The sequence below is a fragment of the Trichechus manatus genome, unplaced genomic scaffold, assembly GCF_000243295.1.
Source record: "Trichechus manatus latirostris isolate Lorelei unplaced genomic scaffold, TriManLat1.0 scaffold00012, whole genome shotgun sequence".
Lineage (NCBI taxonomy): Eukaryota > Metazoa > Chordata > Mammalia > Sirenia > Trichechidae > Trichechus > Trichechus manatus.
Genome location: NW_004443948.1, coordinates 16,123,774 through 16,129,907, shown reverse-complemented (window position 1 = coordinate 16,129,907; position 6,134 = coordinate 16,123,774).

Genomic DNA, 6,134 nt, shown 5'->3' with positions numbered 1-6,134 from the left:
ATATACCTTCAGGGAAGTAATTGCTCTCTGATGCAAAGACAGTTTCTACTCTCTATGACATAATTACTTCACTTTCCAGTCATCATGGAGCCACACAAATCCGGGAAAATAAAACCATTGGAAGCAAATGTAGACAGATAATGATGACTTGTTTCCTGTGGTAGCTTGTTCCAATAATGGCCTCCAATTTGTTCAAACCTCCCTGTAACAATTCCCTTAAGTAATTCCCTCAAACCCTGATTCTTGGCTTGAACATGTGTCTTCCTTTGGCCAGTGGGACAATGGTCAATGTGTCACAAACTGTGACCTGAAAAGTACTTGCTGCCACTGAATCCCAGAGACCCAAAAATCAAACCAAACCCGTTGCCGTTGAGTCAATTCCAACTCATAGTGACCCTATAGGACAGAGTAGAACTGCCCCATAAGGTTTCCAAGGAGCTGCTGGTGGATTCAAACTGTTGACCTTTTGGTTAATAGCTGAGTTCTTAACAGCTGTGCTACCAGGCCTCCATCCCAGAGACATCATGTTTAAAAGCCCCAGATAGTCATCTGGGAGGATTAAAATCTAAGTTGAGGGGAACTGAGGCACCTATGTCAACAGATGCCAACCACCAAATCGACCACAAACACAGACACAGAGATAGGCAGAGTTGAATACTGAGGGTGACCAAGAGGAACCACTGTCCTGGTCAGTTTGCAATAACCAGAGTGAAGAAATAGTAAATAAACTAGGTCAAACTCATATGAAAGTATTCGGAAACTAAAAATAAATAAATAAGGAGAACATTATAATTGAGATACAGAAGGGAAAGGTTTCTTGTAGGAAGTAGATAAAAACTTCTCATTTATTATAAGAAGCCAATTATACTTTAGAAAGTATCTGCATAGAGTTCTCAAAAGTCAAGAACATAAACAGAATGAAGAAAGGATGAAAAAGAAGAATATACACCAAAACGCTGTCATGAAAATGGAAAGTGGCTGAGATCAGGAGAGAGATGATAAAAGATCTGGAGAGTTAAAAAACAAAAAAAAATACATGAAGGAAATGAAAAACTAATATCAGATTTTGAACAGAAATAAGGAAGTGTTGAATCAATACTACAAAATGAACACATGCATGATGTGTTCAATACATTCGAGACATGCTTCTAAAATGGGAAAGTGTTCAATGATAAAATGTTGAGACAATGCATAATAAGTAGGAAAGCCAAAGACTAAAATTCCAACTTAGCAATGATTAATGCTCCTGCAACAGCCCAGGAAAGTAAATTAGAAAAGATAAATTTTAAATGTAATTTTAAAAATTACTGAAATAAAGGACGGATTGAAAGGGAAATTGAGCAGTCCAGTTAAATTAATGAAACTGGATCAATTAGATACATCCTTGGGAACTTTGAATATTTAGGATAAAGAAAATAACACTACAAGCAGAAATCCCTTTCATGAACAAATTATTTTTTGCTTTTAAGTTTTTATACAACGTTTTTTTCATTAATAGAATACATACTGACTCATCGAGTGCGTCTGAATTTTTGGTAGGTAATATGGATTTTGATACATATTATGTGGGACACACGTTTCTCTGGACTCGGGATAAGATTGGTGGAATGAGGCAAGAAGAAAATCGTGATATCATAGCAATTTTATTTTATTTAATGAAACTTTTCAAAACATGGGGTAACACATAAAGTCACCTTGCAATGGTTGTACGTAATTGTGGCTCGAGTCTCCACTTTCTTAGAGCTGCATTCTCTGCATCGCCTTCTAGATCCCCTGGCAGGTAAATGCCTTAGAACCTGTTGGAGCAGTATGTCATTTGGCACCCAACTTACTCCTGGTTTGTTCCTCACAAGGGGAGAGTCCTCCTCTTCTCTTCCTTTCCTGACCCACAGTAAGTTGCCCAATGACAGTGAACCTGAAGGACAGTTGGTCATATCTGCCCTTCTTGTTACAGTTCTACATTGTAAAATTGTTTACACTGTCAAAGTCAATAAGAATATATAGCAATTGATACCACCATCTGAGAGAGCGCCTTCTGATTGCGTACCTTCACACGTCTGATCAAAAAGATCCACTCCTCCCATAATTACGTTGTATTTTGCAATTGCTCTTGGGCAAGGGATAATTGAGAAGGAACCATCTTAGTTCTTTCTGGTGACACTAATCAAATGAAAGGATTTCAGAATGTGAAAATCATCGGTAAAAAAAGGTACTGATAGTATTTTACCAATTGAAATGTATTTATCTAAACAATTTTAAGTAAACAAAATTAAATACTTGAATTAAGAACCCTGGTGGTGCAGTGGTTAAGAGCTACGGCTACTAACCAAAAGGTTGGCATTTTGAATCCATCAGCTGCTTCTTGGAAACCCTATGGGCAGTTCTACTTTGTCCTATAGGGTCTCTATGAGTTGGAATCGACGGCCTGAGTACACATCATATAAAAATGAACTATAATCTTGGTTTATAATTTCAGATGGTATTAAGAAAGAATGAATGGTTGAGAAATAGAAAAGAGGAACCAATGCATGATAATTTACTCACTGTACTCAGAGAAAAACAGTAAATTATAATTATAATTTAGGAAATATAAATCCAATATATTTAGTACATAAGAGGTTGAACTTCCAAATCAATAGAGAAAGAAAATGTAGCTCACATGTAACTTAGTCCACCAATTTAGGTGTGTAGGAATTGTCTTTTGTTTAATGCTTTAAATCAACTTAATCTGATTCTGTCTCCATTCCATGAGGCTGGCAAGAAATCTAATCTTATTGTTAGTACTTACATTTATATTGTGACTTATTTATTGATGGTACTCATTTTACTTCCGAGTCTCTCTTGAACTCTCAAGATAGAGATAAGAATCTGGAAAGATTATGTGCTACCCAGAGAATACCAAAAACAAAACAAAACAAAATCGTTGTTGTCGAGTCGCTTCTGACTCATAGTGACCTTATAGGACAGAATAGAACTGCCTGATAGGGTTTCCAAGGAGCGGCTGGTGGATTCAAACTGCTAACCTCAAGCTCTCAACCACTGTGCCACCTGGGCACCGTCCAGAGAATAGGGGAGCTCTAAGCTCCTCTTGATCCTGGTTGTCAAACTGTACAAACTCTTTAGCTCCTCTCATTGAGGTTGATTTCAAATGTGGTTTTCTGCTTGCGTCTTTGTTGGCCTGATTGCTTTCGGTGCAGAGGGTCCAGGCACCCTAGATACTGATGAAGTTATTAATTTTATAAGTCTCATTATCTCACAAGGTAGCTGGACTTCATTTTCTTTACTTGCTAAACTCAACAATCTCTCTGGCTTTCTTTTCTTCTTCTCCTTCCCCAATGTCCACTTTTTCTTCTACTAACCCTTGTCTTCTCTCTGCCTTTGCAAAATCCCTCAAAGAACTCTTTTTTTTTTTTCTGGAAGACAAAATCCAGAAAACAAAGTTGCTCACAAGGAAGCAAATTTTATACACCACCCTTGTTACAAACTTATTTTGAATCAGGGGAGTACTAAGACCCGGGTATCTGGTTATAATTCTCAGAGGAAAATTCAGAGAAAACAAACATAACTGAAAATATCAATTCATTCTCCTATAACCAAGCAAAACTTACTTCACTTAATAATAAATAGAATAAAAGAAAATGGTTAGAAAGGGGAAAATATATAAGAAAGCAGAAAGCAGTATATCTATTTTAAGAATAAGCATATTAGGACAAAAATTTAAATGATTTAAATGCTTTTTTTAATAAAGAATTGATGCTAAAAAAATGACATCCAAATTATATTCCTGGGCTCTGAATCTAATTATTTCTAATAATCAATGAAGTTATTAGAAACAGAGAGAATACTTGATACATATTTATAGTTGGGGACTTAACATACTGCTCTCAGAAATCTTCTGATGTAGGTGGCAAAAATGAATATAAAGCATTTGAATAATACAAGGAACACATGTACATATATATGTACTTGTTACTTCAAAACACGTAATAAATATTTTTAGCATCCTAGGAAGATTTACCAAAATTGTTCACTGTCCTGGTCAATTGGCAATTACCAGGCCACAAAGAAAGTTTTATTATATGCTCCAAAGAAGAATGTCCTCAAGACATTTTTAAGCTACAATGAAAACAAGAATATTATATATCTGATATGACCAAAGTGGTTTTCAGAATAAATTTCAGCTCTCAAATACATCCAATATAAAAACAAAAAAAATAAAAACCAAACAAAACCTTCAAATTATATGACAAAAGTTCAAGAAGTTTTTAAAATACGCACATAAATACACATTCACACACACACACACACACACACACACACACACACACACATACACGTAGGGCAGATACTTTGGGAAAAAAGCAGTAGAAAAGAGATAATAAAGGAAATAGGACTTACTATGCTAATCTATTTTAAAATGTTGATTAAATGGATGCTTTTCTAGTAATATAAATTAGTAAAGTTGAAGGCAGAAAAATACCGTCATCTAGGTATTTTTGGAAGAAATCTAGATGTTTGTTACAGATTGTCTCTAAAAAGCCTGCCATGCTAGATTTTTTCAAACATTCAAGGAAAAGAAAAATCACACATTAGATTTAGTTGGAGCAAAGAACAAATAGTTTCACAACTTATTTTGTAAATCAAGGATGTGCTATTGTTCTGTGTCGTCCAGTCAGCTCCAACTCGTAGTGACCCTGTATGACAGAGTGGAACTGCCGCGTACAGTTTCCTAGGCTGTAATCTTTATGGAAGGAGATTGCCAGATCTTACTTCCCTTGGAGCTGCTGGTGGGTTCAAACTGCCGACCTTTCTGTTAACAGCTGAGCACTTAACCATTTTGCCACCAGGGCTCCTAAATCAAGAATAACTGATATCAAAGACTGACAAAAGGAAACACTCATTTCCATTGTATTGGGAAATCCATAAGGAGCCTTGGTGGTGCAACTGTTAAGCCCTTTCCTCTTAACGGAAAGGTTGGTGGTTTGAACCCACTCAAAGGCTGTGGGGGAGAAAGACCTAGCCTTCACCCGGAGATCTGCTTCCATGAAGATTACAGCCAAGAAAACCCTATGGGGCAGTTCTACTCTGTCACGTGGGATCTCCATGAGCCAAAATCGACTTGAGGGCACCACCCAAGAACAACACAGGAAATCCATATCCAATGTAGGTAATCCAATGCTCATTTCATTCTATGCCACAAACATATTTGATAAAATTCAAAAGTTATCTCTAATAATGAAAGGATAGCCAAAAAAAAAAAAAAAAAAGCATTTAGTAAACTAGGAATAAAAACATATCTTTCTTAGGATAATAAAAGAGTATCTATCTTAAACCAACAGCTTCATCTTAATTAGCAATAAAACCGCCAAGTTACCTCTGTTGAAATCAGATCAAGATAAGGGAGCCCATTTTCTCTCTGCTGTTGCTTTTTTATCCTGTAAAGAAATAAAATTAAAGAAATTAAATGTGAAATAGAAATTCATACATACACATATACACACACACACTACTAATCTCTGAAAACAATGATAACTTTGGGTCTTTCTTTTAAAATGATCGTGTTTTCAGATGCTAACACTGTCTACCAAGAAAACACAATAGAGTCAGCAACTTTATAACAAATAAGAATTCAGTGGAGGCAGGATATAAAAGAATATGCAGAAATTAATAATTTCCCTACGTTACTAGGAAGAAATTTTTTGACAACTAGAATGATGAAAATTATGTAACTTGTATGACAGTAAATATATAGTATTCCTAGTATATTATTTTTATGTAAAGTTGATTTCTGTTTACAAAACATGTTAATAGGAGAAAAATGGAAAAATAAATTAAAGTAGTGAAATTAAAAACATCATAGTCAACACTATAAACATGTCTCTTAAATTTCTCTTTCCCCTACTTCCCTCATTCACTCCGAACATCTGTCTATGTATAAAAATGTACTTTTTTCCCAATGGGGTCATACCTGTCAAGAGCTGTGAAGCATGTTAGTCTTTACTTGCAAGCTAACAAATTAGCCTGCCATAGTATTATGGAATTATGGATGCTGGCAAAAGACACAAAATTCCTGGATCAGAGAAAAAAAAAATTACTCATAGCAGTATTCTAGCTAGAGTATCAGCATTTGCATT